This window comes from Acomys russatus, chromosome 19 (assembly GCF_903995435.1).
Source record: "Acomys russatus chromosome 19, mAcoRus1.1, whole genome shotgun sequence".
Lineage (NCBI taxonomy): Eukaryota > Metazoa > Chordata > Mammalia > Rodentia > Muridae > Acomys > Acomys russatus.
The window spans coordinates 25,473,451-25,489,794 of NC_067155.1; the positions used below are offsets into that span (position 1 = coordinate 25,473,451).

Here is a 16,344-nt window from a genome sequence, read left to right on the forward strand (position 1 = left end):
TAAAAATAACAAGCCTTTAATACAAACTTTGCATTTACATGAGGAACTCATGTGGGAAATTAATAAAAGCAGCAGCACCCGGAAGGATGGCCAGGCTGTCCCTCAGACGGACTGTCCTCAGCAGTCCAGTGTGGAGGAGGAAAACTGTACAGACCTACACAAAGAAAGATGGTGGTGGGGAGGCTCAGATGCACAGGGGATGCACATGTAACAGTGGGGTAGCGATGGCAGTGATGGCCATTAGAAGCCAGAAGAAGCGGGGATCCTCCCTGACACCCCCAGCCAACACCGTGAGTTTTGTTTCTCATAGCCATAATTATACGACGACATTTCTTTGTTTCTTTGTGCTTGGGTAGAATGCTGGGAAACACACTCCAGCCACCATGAGGTTCCCTCTCCCAATCTGTCTGGTTCAACTCTGTCCCCACGGCCAACCTTTGCCTATCTTTTCATGGAGGTGATTGTTAAATTCTTATTGATATGGAAGAGCTTTTTAAACATGGTCCATTGAACTTTGTAATAGATGATGCAAATAGCTTGTTTCCTAAATGTTTATATGGCAGGTTTCCTTTCTTTCTTTCTTTCTTTCTTTCTTTGTTTCTTTTCTTCTTCTTCTTTTTCTTCTTCTTCTTTCCTTTTGGTTTTTTGAGACAGGGTTTTTCTGTGTAACCTTGGCTGTCCTGGACTCACTTTGTAGACCATGCTGGCCTCGAACTCACAGAGATCCTCCTGCCTCTGCTTCCCGTCTGCTTGGATTTAAAGGCATGTGCCACCACGTCTGGCTCTCTCTCTCTCTCTTTCTCTCTCTCTCTCTCTCTCTCTCTCTCTCTCTCTCTCTCTCTCTCCTTTCTTTTCTCCTCCTCCTTCAAGAATAAAAACTGTTTTAGATTTATTTGGCCTTTAGTAAAGGTTTTACCTTTTAGAAAGACAAAGCTAGCTGCCCAAGTTTCTGGAGTTTACAACATTCTTAGTTAGAAGAGACTTCCGTAGCTACAGACTTAAGACAAAATAAAAAGAGAAATTCTTTTATAAGTTGGATGATTTTTTTTTTCCTTTAAAATAATTGGCATTTGGACAAAAAAGATATCTGAGCAGCGCAGCGAGCACAGCAGAGAGCATCAGACCTGGGGACACCATGACGAGGACAGGCGTGGAAGCCCCCATGCCGGGGACAAAGGAGTATCACTGCTGAGGAATGGACTGTGATGCCGCCCACCGGCTGCAAACATGACAGTCACATCCAGGATGCTGGCGAGGTGGCTGGCCCCGGGGGCAGGGTGGTACACAACAGCCCAACAGCAGGATCAACCACAAGCTACCTGAAATGAAAAGTGGTTCCTTTTCTGGGTTCAGTTCCTGTAATCTGTGCTGCTGGCAGAAACGGAGCCGTTGTCTGTGATTGGGGCTGCTGTTGCCTGCTGTGGGCAGGGAGGTACCGTTTGCAGTGATTTCGATGACTGCAGACTCATAACTGAGAATGAGAAACAGTGAAGGCTTCTGTGACAACCTCTGCCCGCCTCGCAAGGGAAAAAACAGTCTAGACATGAACCCACCAAAGAGCGTCCTTTTTTTTTTTTTTTTTAAATATTTTATTTAATTTTAATTTATGTGCATTGGTGTTAGGATGTCAGATCTTAGAGTTACAGACAGTTGTGAGCTGCCATGTGGGTACTGGGAGTTGAACCCGAGTCCTTTGGAAGAGCAGACAGTGCTCTTAACCACTGAGCCATTGCTCCAGCCCCCCAAAGAGAGTTCTTAAGATTGTGATAAAGATGCTCAAGTGCCGCTCTTCAGAGTTGAGGGATTCTAGTGGGAGTGGGAAAGGACACGGTTTTCTTTTAGGGGCTGGCCATGAGGAGTTTGATCGAGCTCCAGTGAGTATGCTGGCAACACAGATTGGAGGCTTGCTTTCTTTTCTTATTTTTTTTTTGTGGGGGGAGAAAGGGGGTCCAGGGTGGGAGGACGAACCTGGGAGGAAGGAGAAGTGAGTGTGATCAGGGGGCATTGTATGAAATTCCAAAAGAACAGTAAAAACATTATATTGGGGAAATTGAAATTTATTATGTCAATATGAATAATACATATATTTATTATATTTTGTTATTCACCTACCTGGCATTTGCTCTTATCTGCGAATAATATATAAGCACATCTGTCCCATGCAAAGGTCAGCTTTTGGGTTGTTTGTTCAGTAAGCCAGTTTCAAGGCAGCATTGTATTGGCACCTTTATTATAATAATCAAATATATATATATATCACATATATGTGTGTAATATATATATATGTAATTATCTTTTCCTAGAGGCTATTGTTTCTTCTGTTAACCTGTAACAGTTTTAAGTGGCTTTCAATACACTTCAGTATTTGTGAGGGAGACACCACCCGTTCACTCATCTCTCCACCACAGATACTCTTGTTTCCTAAATATGCATTCTTTCCAAATCAATTTAAACTATTTCTTTCTCTTCAAGCCATGTGCACGTGCATGTGGCACCCATGCAACGGACTCCATTCGTGTCCAGGAAGCTCTGGCTTCTAGCGTCTGATGTCTGTTTTCCCTGCCTAAGACCACAGTGACCTCCAGTGTCTTCAAAGCCAGCTCTGTGCACCTGAGTGGGTTTCAGAGCCTTCTTCATGTAGGTCCCGTACATTTACAGAGAACTATTATTTATTTTGTGGGCATGTATGTTTAAGTATCTATAATTACATCTTAATTTACATACAATTATTTATTTTGATTCTGTGTTTATTATATATAAAGTTATATATTATTTAATTTGTATATGAATATGTAACTAAAAATTAAAAACTGAAGAAGAGAAATCATTCCACAATGGATTACTGAATAACAGATTCTTCCTATTAATTAAGAAAAAAATTAGCAAATAAGGGCACCCAAGGGCCATTTCAACTCCAAAGCTTGCTGAGAATACAAAGATAAGACACTGAAAGGCTTCCTTGGGCATCTAGAAAGCTAGGGATTGTGTCACTTCCACAACTGCAGGACAACAGAAAACAGGAGCCAGTGTCAAGTTCACAGCTGTCACTTTGAGCTGCTCAGAAGGCTTAATTCTCTTCTCTGGGCAAGCAGAGCCAAGGAGACGTGGCCGGTGTCTGTAGGGAGAAGGAAGATGCTTGGTTGATGACGTAGGTGGGAAACCATAGACCATAGAGATCCCAGGCAGAGAATAGAAGTGTGCTTTGACCCCAAACTGAATCTTTTTTTTCAGGGTCCAACTATGAAACTGAGCACCAACTAAGCCATGAAAGGCATCTTGGTTCAACTGTCACGGCACCGAAGGTATCAGTCAGCAGGCAGGCGACTGGGGTTGCTCTGGGGCCCGTCTCCCTTTAAAGTAGACTTCAGGCCTTCATAGGTGGGTAACATTAAGAAGGCATGGAGGAAATTCAGTTGACTCACCTAAGAAGACTTGGGAAATACACACGAGAGGGTAAGAAAGTGTGGAGCACAGTGGGTCTACATGTTGGTGATGACTACACCACTTCGCGCGCTCATGTGTGTGTATGTGTGTATGTGTGTGTTTGTGTGTGTCTCCAAGAGTTCATAAGAGGGATTGGTGACTTTGGTGGTGGTGGCATCTTTAATGGTGCAGGCCTTTGGGGACAGTGGCTATTGCAGGAGGGTCATGAAGTCCTTCCTAAGCTTTTCTCAGCTCAGCCCAAGCTTTTCTCAGCTCAGCCCATGGCCGCATGGGCAGGAAGTATAGGAGCAGTGATGACATACTCCCAAGGACCGTCCAACTAGGACCCTTCTAGTAAAAATTCTTCAGCGTCTGGAACTGTGAACCTGGCGTGGGGGAGCATTTCAGAAGCAAGTGGTAACACCATTGCAACATAGAAGAGGTGGAGCTCAGTCCAGGGACACGGTGCCTGCTTAAGGACAACGCTTAACAGAGTCACAGAGAACGTGCTGACCCCAAGCAGCAGCAGGCATCATAGCTGTGGAAAGGGCTACCCTGAGGTACCTCAGAAAGGAGGAGGACTAAGGCAATAGCAGCAACTGAGAGAAACCCTCTAAGCGCTAGTAACCAAAATATATAAAGAACTCAAGAAAGGAGATATCTAGTGTGCTGCTTTGGATAGGTAGGGGTCCCATGGACTCATGTTTATGGTTGGCCATAGGGAGTGGCACTATTAGGAGGTGTGGTCTTGCTGGAGTGGGTGTGGCCTTGTTGGAGGAAGTGTGTCACTGTGGGGGCGGGCTTTGAGGTCTTAGATGCTCAAGCTATGCCTAGTGTGGTACACAGTCTCATTCTGCTGCCTGTGGATCCAGATGTAGAACTCTCAGCTCCTTCTCCAGCACCATGTCTGCCTGCAAGCCGCCATGCTTCCCTCCATGATGATAATGGACTAAACCGCTGAAACTGTAAGCCAGGCCCAGTTAAATGTTTTCCTTTGTAAAAGCTTCCTTGGTCATGGTGTCTCCTCACAGCCATAAAAACCCTATGACATCAAGGAAGCAAATAACCCAATCTTTAAAACAGAGAATTCTCAAAAGAGGAATGTTCGACATCCTCAGCCATGAGGGAAATGCAAATCAAAAGTACTTTGAGATTCCATCTTACACCTCCAGGAATAGTTAAGATCAACAAAAGAAGTGACAGCTCATGCTCTTGAGGTTGTGGAATAAGAGAAACACCCCTCCATGGCTGGGGCTGGTGCAAACTTGTACAACCACTATGGAAATCAATGCAGCAGTTCCTCAGGATGGCAGTGATCGATCTACCTCAAGATCCAGTTGTACCACTCTTGGGAATGTACCCAAAGGATGCTTCTACCTACCGCAGAGAGACTTATGCAAACTTGTTCCCTGATGCTCTCTTCATAAGAACCAGGAATTGGAAATAGCCTAGTCATCCTTCAACATAAGAATGGATAAAGGAAATGTGGGACATTACACAATGGAGTATTGCTCAGCTATTTTTAAAAAATGACACCATGAATTTTTTTTTTTCAAGACAGGGTCTCTCTGTGTAGCCTTGGCTGTCCTGGACTCACTTTGTAGACCAGGCTGGCCTCGAACTCACAGCGATCCGCCTGCCTCTGTCTCCCGAGTGCTGGGATTAAAGGCGTGTGCCACCACGCCAGGCTCAACACCATGAAATTTACAGGCAAATGGATAGAAGTATAAAAAAAAAAAAAAAAAAATCATTCGCCATGAGGTGTCCCAGACCCAGAAAGACAAATACGGCGTGTGTTCACATCTGTGTGGATGTCAGCTCTTAAGTCAGTGGTAACCTAGCACAATCCATGGACTCACAGAAGGTAAGTATGGAGGAACGGACTGGAGGGAACAACAGAGAGAGCTCATTCGAAAATGGAAATAGAATGGACATTTATGGATGAATGGGGTGGGGTCTGGAATGAGAGCATTGATCAAGTAGGGAGGGGGAGAGAACAGGGCTTTGTGTGAGGGACTGGGGGGAGGGACAGCTAAAATTAAAGGGCATTTGAGAGGTAGTATGCAAACCTAATACAGTAGAATCCTCCTAAAGTACACACATATATGGAGGCAGTCTAAATGAAATTGCCAAATAATGGAGGAGACAGAGTCCCAAATGGCCACCACTTGTCACTAAATGAAGCTTCCAGTCCCAGGCTTGGGTTACATTTCACTGAGTTGTGTGGCCAAAGGGGGACTCATGGGAATCCCCAAACGACCCAGGCTGTGGCTGAGATGATAGCACACCACAAACTGAAAGCAAGGCCTCCTTGCTGAAGGCAACACCTACACAACCCATCGACTGCGGAGTTGTTGAGTTGATGCCTACATCCAGCCCTCATCCTCCATTCCAGTGTCTTCATTACAAGAAGAAACTGCATGTATCTAAAGAGAACTGAAAATACTAAGCCAGCTACAAACCTTTTGTCTACAGTGGTTACCTGGTTGCGAGATATGCCAGGGCAAGAGTGGCACAAAGCTTGTGGGAGCAACCAACCAATATCCAACCTGACTTAAGGCCCACTCCACGAGATGGAACTCATACCCAGCACTGCCTGGGGGGCCAAGAACCTGAGACTAGAAAGCCCAGGGACCTAGGGCAAAACCAAATGATACTGGCCTAAAGAAGACAAGGCAAAACAACAAACAGACAAAAAATGAAATGAAAAGAAAAAGAGAGAGAACTGTGTGTTGCGGGATATTTGATCACACTGCGAACCCTAGTTTACTGGAAAAGCCTGTTTCTAGTTGTACTGTGGCTCAGCCCTAGCCCACATCTTTAAACCAAGAGGTTTATGCTTGAACAGGATTAAATAACTTTAACCCTAGGTCAAGAGGTAGAGCAAGCAACCCGTTGACAGGAAGTGGACATAGGAAAAAAAAACATAGTAAGAGGAAGTCAGGAGGATGGATAGAGAGACACACAGGAAATGGAAGGGAGAAACATTCAGGGTGAAAAAAGTGTTTTTGTTTTGTTTTGTTTGTTTGTTTTTGTTTTTTTGTTTTGTTTTGTTTTTTCGAGACAGGGTCTCTCTGTGTAGCCTTGGCTGTCCTGGACTTGCTTTGTAGACCAGGCTGGCCTCAAACTCACAGCGATCTGCCTGCCTCTGCCTCCCGAGTGCTGGGATTAAAGGCATGCGCCACCACGCCTGGCTAGATCTTTCCTTTTTCTTTTATTCTTTCTGGGACGTTGCCTGAGGAGGGAGGTCAGCTGGGTGCTTTCTCTGCCTCTCTGAGCTATCAGGTCTTCACTGCAGCATCTGGCTCCCAAGTCTCCATTGATAAAATCAAATGATTGAGATTGTGTTTAAAACAACAGTAGTGATAATACTCCTAATGGCATGGCATTATGCTGTGCTCACAGATCAGTGCCTTATTCAAGCATCCATCAGCCTGAAGCTTCCTCCTGCAGCAGACGGGAGGAAGATGCAGAGAGAGCCACAGCCAGACATGACACACAGAGTGAGAGACCTTGGAACACTCACTCCTGAATGGGATGCCTCCATGTCTCCATCCAACCCCTTCCCTCAGCGCTCAGGAAACATCAAGGAAGAGGAGGCAGGAAGAATGGAAGGGGCAGAATGGATGGAGGACACCACAAAACCAAGGCCTCTAAATCAGCATGATCAACGCTCTTATGAAGTCACAGAGACCATGGCCGCACACACAGAGCCTGCACAGGGCAGCACTAGGTGGTCACATCATGTCTTCCAGCTTGGTGGGACTCCTGAGTGTGGCAATGAGCGCGTCTCTGACTCTTGTGTCTGCTCTTGGACTCTTTTATCTTCCATTGGTTGGTCTTGTCCAATTTTGATATGATTGATTTTTGTTTACTATATTTTGTTAAATTTTTTAAAATGAATGAATGAATGGACATAAACTTAGGTACTAGGATAAAGGTTAACAAAATTGTCATTTGGGAGGAATGGGAGGATAGAAAGGATGGGATAACAATTGAGATGTAATATGAATAAATTAATAAAATATATTTTAAAAACTGTCACTTGCTCTGGTTACAAATAACTGTCATTGTTTAGTTACAGTTTTTTTTTTTCTTTTTTTTTGTGGGTTTCTTTTCTTTTTCTTCTTGGATGTTATTGTATTTTGTTTCTAGGTTTTGTTGTTGTATTGGGCTTTTTGTTTGTGTTTTGAGAAAGAGCTTAAGGTTGGGTGGGTAGGGAGGAGAAGAGGATCTGTATGGACTGGTGGAGACAAGGACAAGGCAAGCTAACCCTCTGCCATCAGGAAGTGGCCGAGGAGGTCTCCCACAGGCCCTGACATCAAACTTGATTCAATTATTCCCTGTCGGTGTTGAGGAAACTTACAGCACAATTAAAATATTTAATTCATTTTGTTAAAAACAACACTGCTCTGGATGTAACGGAGGACAAAACAGCTTCAGAAGATAAAACAAAGTTCAGGAGAGACCACAGAACAAATAGTTTGGCAAACTGCTACAAATGACCAGAGACTGAAGCTAAAAATACAAATAAGAGGCATTGAAATTGAGGGCTTAGTAGACACAGCAGCAGATGTAACAATCATTTCACCAAAATCTTGGCATCCAGATTGGCATCTTCAGGAGGTAAATATTCAGCTTTGAGGCATTGGAACTTTATCTCAGGTAAAACAGAGTGCAAGATGGATCAAGTATATAGGGCCAGAAGGACAAATAGGAAAATTAAAGCCATGTGTGGATAATATAGCCATGAATTAACGGGGATCTGATTTGTTGCAGCAATAGAAAACACAGATTAGTATTCCCCAATCTCAGAAACAAAGCATAAAATAAAGAATGCTTCTGAGAAAAATATTAAAAGATATTATCAAGAACAGTCACAGTCTATTCAGGTTGTACATAATCAGGACACAACAGCTGTTGGTCTTTCAAAGGTACCAACCACCCTGCTTTTATTAAAAATGGTTAGCTGACAACTCTGTATAGGTGGAACAACAGCCTATGACAAAAGAAAAATTACAGGCGCTAGAACAGCTGGCATAGAAGCAGCTAAATGCTCAACACACTGAGGAATCTACCAGCCCATGTAATTTCCCTGTGTTTGTTATAAAAAAATAAATCAGGACAATGGAAGATGTTAATAGATTTAAGAGCCATAAATAAGATGATTTAACTAATGGGCTCTTTACAGCCTGGAATCCCATTGCCTTCTTTTTTATCTAAGTCATGGCCTTTGCTAGTAACTGATTTAAAAGATTGATTTTTCACAATAGCTTTGCATGAGCTTGATAGAAAAAGGTTAGCTGTCTCAATACCTACTTATAAAATAGTTTTCCAATAAAAAGATATCGTTGGAAAGTCTTACCACAAGGAATATTAAGCAGTTCTACATTGTGCCAGTATTTTGTACAATAGCCCTTAGAAATAATTCATAGTTTCCTCAATCTAAATTTACCATTTTGTGGATGATAGTTTCTTGGCTGATTCAGATGCAGGTATGTTAGAAAAAATGTTTGAGTAAGAGAATTTTATTTTGCCTTGCTAGGGATTACAAATTGCTCCTGAAAAACTACAAAGATAAGATTCTATAGATTATCTAGAATGTAAGACAGATTTACAGAAAATTCAACTACAATAAGTACAAATAGGGAGAGATCAATTACAAACTTTTAATGATTTTCAAACATTGCTGGGAGATATTAACTGGCTATGACTCGTAATTGGATTAACTACAAAGAGCTAATTTATTTCAAACCTTACAAGATGACAAGGGCTTAAATGGTCCAAGAAAATTATCAGCTGAGGCTGAGAGAGAATTGGCTCTGGTAGAAAATAAATTACAAGATGCACATGTGGATCACTTGGATCTAAAGCTTGGATGTATTTTGGTATTTGTCTTCTACTCATTCTCCCACAGGAATTTTTATGCAGACAAAAAATAGTATCTTAGAATGGAAATTTTTTAGCACATACTTAGAGCAAAAAATTAAGATCTATGTAGAAAAGGTTTCTGAATTGATTCTGAAAGGAAAAAAAATGAGATTTCGTCAATTAGCAGGAATAGACCCAGCAGAAATTGTGGTATACTTTACTAACGCTGAAATTGCTTCATTATGGGTAGAAAATGAACATTGGCAAAGGGCTTGCAGTAATTTTCGGAGAGATTAATAACAAATATCCTCAAAGCAAGAGGCTTCAATTTGTAAAACAGACAAACAAACAAACAACAAAAACTAATTGGATTATCTCTCTTTTAGCAAAAAACGACACCAATTTCTGGAGCCCCTATGTTCTACACTGATACAAATAAACCAGGAAAGACAAATTATAAGTCAGTAAAGTGACTCAGAGCCCTTATGATTCAGTTGAAACGCCAGTGCTGTATGCCATCCTTATGTTATTATGTGATTTTCCTGAATCTCTTAATATAGTTTCTGACTTGCAATATGCAGAAAGAGTAGTTTTACATATTGAAACGGCTGAACTGATTACAGGTGATTCAGAATTAATTTCACTTCTTATTCAACTACAGCACATAATCAGAAATAAAAACCACCCATTGCATACAACACATTTTATATCCCACATGGGTCAACCAGACCCTCTAGCACAAGGCAGTGATAAAACCGATCAGCTAGTAACAGTAAATGTGCTAGGAGCCTCTGAATTTCATAAGAAATGCCATGTTAACAGCAAAGATTTGAAGAAAGATTCTTCCGTCATTTGGCAACAAGCCAAGGAAATTATAAGGCAATGTCTTACTTGTTCTTTGTATAACCAAACTCCACTACCTACAGGAAGTAATCCAAAAGGCACCCAAAGTAGTGAAATTTGGCAAGTGGATGCTTCATTTTTGAAGAGTTTGGAAAATTAAAATAGGTGCACCATATCATAGGTACATATTCGTGATTTCAATGCTTCATGTTCTGAAAAGGCTGATTCTGTCATTTACACACTTATAGAAATTAGGGCTATTATGGGGATACCTGTTTGAGTTAAGACTGACAATACACCAGCATATGTCTCCAGTAAAATGGAACCAGGACAAGTAGTTATAGAAATGATCTAATTTTACTTTTAAAGATATGCTTAATAAGCATAGGCCTCCAGAAATAGATTGCATAGTTCTATATTAACTTTAACTTTTTAGATGATAACAAGAAAGGAACAAAAGTTGTGGGAAGATATTGGATAATAATAATAAAAAAAACCTACTGAATTAAAGCAGCCTGTATATTTTGAAGATGTGTTGCCCTCAGAATGGAAACTGGAATATGTGTTACTTTGAGGAAGGGGTTTTGTCTTTATTTCCACAGCAGAAGAAATGCTATGGATACCATCAAGATCGATAAAGATTACATTTGAGCAGGAGAGACCTCCTGAACAAGGAGAGGTGAGAGCTTGGTCATTCAGTCCAAGTCAACTTACAAAGGCTAACGAATGCCTTCCATTTGATCAGGCATGAAAAGATAAAAATCATAATATCTTCGAATAATAATTTACCAAAGGCACACTTGCCTTACTGGCATGAAATGAAAAGTGGGTTTTATTAACCAAGTGTCTTAATTCCATGTTAGAATGTTAGACTGTAGATCGCCATGTGCCCAGTGCCATCTTAGACATGGACATTGGCTTTTGAGTCTTCTTCTTAAGTAAAAGGGGTTTGCTTCTTGTTTGGTATCAAAAGCACAGTTAAGAGATTTAAAGTGTTTTAAGTAAATGCAAAGCATTACTTACTATGTTGCTGTTAATTTACCAGGATTGACAAATAATTGTTATTATTAGGCTTAATAGTATTATTACAGCAGTAAAATCCACTAGCACTTAATCAAGACAGACACCTGTTATATTTTAAAATAGCCTTAGTTAACCTGGGGCAGGGCAGCTATCAATCCCCTAACTACTTCCCAAGCATGCCATCTGCTTCTAATAATTTCTATCAAGTTACCTCCCATCCATTATCCCAAATACTTACTAATGTTCTTCATCTGGGCCAAGTCTCCATCCATGCTGGCCACATGCTTCTCCATCTAACCCATGGCGGCCTTCCTTTTTCTTTCTTCTTCTCCAGACTCCTTCTTCCCAAGATTCTCTTTGTCTCCCCATGTCTAGGAACTTTAGCCACACCTATCTTATTTGCCCTGCCCAGGTGTGAGAGCTTTTTATTAATTAGCACCAAAATACACAAGGCCAAGCCCCAACCTTCCTACAGTTCAAATTTGTTTCCTAAATCTCTAAGAGTTAGAGTGATTTGGAGGAAAGATAAAATATTTGAGCAGGGTGGTGGTAGCCCATGCCTTGAATCACAGCAGAGACACAAGAATCTCTATAAATTGCTTGTTTTTCTAAATTCTAGAATTACAGAGAACAGGGTGGTCGTGGTAGTGCACACCTTTCATCCCACCGCCCAGGAGCAAAACTCAGATCCAGCTCCTAATTGTTATGTGTGCACACTAGAGAAACCACACACCGTATTTAAGGGTTATTCTAAAGACCCTCTACAGGGTTAGTAGAAGGGCAGCTATTTTCTAATGGGGACAGGAACAAAGAGCAGCTTTTGTGACTGCTGGTAAGCTCATCTCTGTGCATGACACACCAACCAATATTGAACCAGATGCTAGCCTAATTATGGGTATCATCTACATTGGTAAATTGGCAACTGGGGACTCTTCATAAAGCAAAATGGAGTCCATAAATATTTGCCTGTTGGCTTCTATTGCAAACTCTTTCCATATATGGAGAACGAATAGTCTCTCTTTGAGAAACAAATCTGGACAATTTACGAGGCACGGAGAACCTTATAGCCAGTCCTTGCTAACCACCCTGCAGCTATAAGGGCGCCCCTTACAATGACGCATTGCGTCTCTTTGAAGGCAGAGCCTTTGCGGGTTAGCCATGGAAGGAAAAGGGATGACAGTGGAACTGACACCTGTCTGATTTCCTTCGTGATCAGAATGTGGTAGCAAAGGGGATGTGCCTCCCCTCAGTGAGGAAACAATAAACCCCTATCTCTAAACCACTACCCTCTTCCCCGAAAGAGGCACCTTGTGAACTTGTGGGGATCAACTGAACAGCCCCGGCATTAGGCTAATGCATGGTTTACTGATGGCTCCTCAACCACGGGTGGAACCAAAACTAATGGGAAATGGCAGCCTATAGACCGGGGGATGGAGCGGCCGACACTGAGGGAGGAAACACAGAGTCAGCGCAGAGCTACTGGCTATGAGACAAACAGCCAGGAAAGCCAAAGGAAAATCTCTGACCTCTCCAGTTCACGGTGCATGCGCAGTGGTTCAGCCATATGATCTTCAAAACGGAAAACCACCGACTGGCAGATAGTGGCAAAGATTCTGCTCATGGGAGGCACGGATGCAAACGGCAAAACCTAACAAACTCAGCGAAGACACCATATTTTATGTAGCTCATACAGGCAAGACAGACAAAACATCTGAAAAACAATGAAACAGTGGGCAAATTGGCATCAACCCAAGAATGATACATTTTTTAAAAACTTGAAAGTTTACCCCTGACACTTAAAAATAAGGGGAAATGGAGAACCAAATTAAACCAGGACAACCCTGTAAGAATAACTATTATAAGCAACCCACAGCCAGTTCACACCGTTAACCCCAGAAGTTGGGAGGCAGAGACAGGCACATAAGAGTTACAGTGACTTAAACCTAAATTTATGTATAAAGAGAAAGGGAATGCAGCTATATGTATCCACATATACTGAGGTATATTTAGTTTCAAAATTTGAAAACAGAAAGATATAATCTGCCAAAAAACAGAACCCCTCAAGACTTAGGGTTGGGTCAGGGCCTTGTTTTTAATCTTTCCAGGAGAATAAAAGCATCCAACTAAGGAATCTGGAGGCCACTGGACAAGTGGAACATCTGGAGAAAAGGACCAGATCATCAAGGAAAAATGTCCCGAGAAAATTAGCCAAATGGTATGTGTGCCCCCACAGACACAAGTGTCAAATGGACATTTGTGGTCCCAATTCACTCAAAAATTAAAACTGGCCTTGAGATTGGAACGAAGCTCTCTCTTCTAAACCCACACGTGCTTGTTAAAGGAAAATCTAAAATCTGTCTCACATCAGAAGAGCCACCTGGTATGGGACAGAGGAAAACAGAAGGTAAGGGACCATTCTGCAGCCACTGATCTCATAATCTTTTGGTTTTCATTTGATTCTAAACATTTTCTTAAGGTATAAATATTATCTCAAAATAGCTAAGAGTATTACGTATATGTAAACTTTCTGTCGTGATCCTGGCAGTCATACAGAATGCTAACTAACTCTAGAAATGAGCTGCATCTGGCTCCCTGTATGTGTTTCCAGAAAGCTAGGAACAAAGTCTGTGTACCTCGGATATACTTAATAGATTGTGGCCCTCAAACCTTTCTGAGTTCTGCTGCATATGGCATTTAAACTGTTTAAGTTTTCTACCATTCCTAACAGTAACCTTGAGGTTCCCCAAGAAGATGATGAGGCCCAGTGAATCCACCTGAACTGTGGTACCGCTAACAGCCGGGGAAGCCTGCACCGTGCCTCTTGAGCTGCCAGGTTCTGCACCAAGAGTGGACACCTTTGGGCTGACTGCTGTGCTCTGCCTAGCCAGCATTGCCACTGAACTGACAGACACCACCCAAAGATCAGCTTTGCACAACAGACTGCTCAGAACATTCAAATTGCCCAGTTCACAGGAGCCTGACACAAATGTTTTACAGCACTCAGGAGGCAGAGGCAGGCAGATCTCTGTGAAGTCAAGGCCAGCCTGGTCTACAGAGTGAGACCCAGGACAGCCAAGGCTACACAGAGAAACCCTGTTTCAAAAAAACTTAAAACACACACACACACACACACACACACACAAAACCCTTAATCTTAAAACTGCCAAATACAACCAAGCTGGACACTATGGAAAGCTTGACAGAAATAGTTTCATTATTATAAATAGTTTAACTGTATTAGAGTTAAAATTGTTCTTTTTTTTATATAGACAAAAGGGAGAAATGTCACAGGATATTTAATCACAGTGAACCCCAAAATTGTGTTGTTCACTGGAGAAAAAACTCTTTTTATTCATGGTGCGGCTCAGCCCTAGCACACACCTTTGTTTAATCCAAGACAGGATTAAATAAGGTTAACCCTAGGGCAAGAGGCAGAGCAAAAACCAGTTAACAGGAGTGAACACAGAAAAACAAAAACAAAACAAAACAAAAAAACAAAAGACCAGAGAGTGTGGACCCGCGTGTGGCGCCCGCAAGGACCCTGAAATTAAACAGCCGCTGCTCTGCCAGCGGCTTTCCTGGGCCTGTGTCCGAGTCTCCACCGCTGTGGGCCGCTCAGATGCCGAAGCTCTAACTGCAGCTGTGAGCAGCACGGAGCGCTTCAAGTGTGGACGATCTGGCCACTGGGCCAGATGCCCTACTGGTGGAGGGCACCTCAGCAGAGGTGCTTTTACCTGACATCTATTACTGCTGTGCTGAGATGATCATCTTGCCAAGGACTGTCGTCTTCAGGAGGATGCCTGCTGTAACTGCGGTAGAGTTGGCCACATTGCCAAGGACTGCGAGGAGCCCGAGAGAGAGAGAGAGCAATGCCGCTACCAGCCTACTTGGCTCGTGACTGTGGCCACGCGAATGGACTATCCTTGTGGTGAACTTGGACATATATGAAAAGACTGCACCAAGGTTTTCACTGGTCATGTAGCCATCAACGGCAGCAAGACAGTGAAGTCACCTGTTAGCGCTGTGGCGGGTCAGGGCGTCTTGCATGGGAACGAAGCTGAGGCCACCGCCTAATTATTTCCCTTTGTCACCCTCCTTTTTCTGGTTGATGGATGTTTTTTGTCTTTGATCCTCTTCGCCGGCCAAAGATCGGCAGGTAGAGGCTGTCCCCAGGCCAGTGAGCTTTACTTGGAGTGTAAAAAAAAAAGGAGGGAAGAGGTGGAAAAAACAGAATTTCTGCATTTAACTACCAAAAATAAAGTTTGTGTTTAGTTTGGTAGAGGCGTTATGTATAATGCTTTGTTAAGGAACCCTCCTTCCGTGCCACTGGTGAATGGGGACTAAGGAATGAATGGGACGAGCTCATCAGACCAGTAAGCCCTTCTGGGGTTGAGTGGATTCCCATGGAGGAGGGAAAACCAATCCCGGAAGCATCTGAGCTTCCATAAATAACTTTAAGTTTTAGCATGACGGCGGCCTTGGATTGTCTGACCTCAGTTGCTTTGCTGTTTGATAACATCAGGTAACATCTGCATCGGGGCCTCATAGAACATACAGCTGGGCGGAAGTAAACGCAAAAGACAAACGTGCTGGTGGCTGTGCCAGGGAAACCGGGATAGAAGCCGAACACAGGGGCAGTTTCATCCCGGTGTTGACGCTGGACATACAGATGGGGATGGCAAAAGGTGTAGAACACATATTTTTCAAAGACTAGATCTAAAACCCAGAGGAAACGTCGGTCGGTGCTCAGGGCTAGCATAATTTGGAGCTGTTTAGGAATTGCAGAGAAATGCACTTTCACAGAAATCGAGATGTTATTTTTGTATACTATATTGCTTAGACAACTGTGTTTCGTTTGCTGTAATCAGCTTTTGAAAGTCAGATGGAAAAAGCAACTGAAGTCCTAGAAAACAGAAAACGTTAATTTTAAACGATTCCAATAAAGCTGGAGGCAGAAGGGGAGGAAAAACAAAACAGAGAGAGAAAGAGGAAGCGAGGAGGGAGAATGAGGAGATGCACAGGAAGTAGAGGGGAGGGACATTCAGTTTGAGTGCTTTTAAGATGATATGGAGAAGAGAGCTTCTGTGTCAGCAGGTCAGCTGGGTGCTTTCACTCCAGCACCTGGCTCCTGAGCTTTTATTGGTAAAATCGAATATTTGAGATTTTGTTAAAAAACAACATCAT

At 42.5% G+C, this 16,344-nt stretch overlaps 1 pseudogene; it reads left to right on the plus strand.

Moving 5' to 3' along the window:
- Nucleotides 1-224: 224 nt before the first annotated feature.
- LOC127203296 (CCHC-type zinc finger nucleic acid binding protein-like) lies at nucleotides 225-15,221 on the plus strand (annotated as a pseudogene).
- Nucleotides 15,222-16,344: the final 1,123 nt, after the last annotated feature.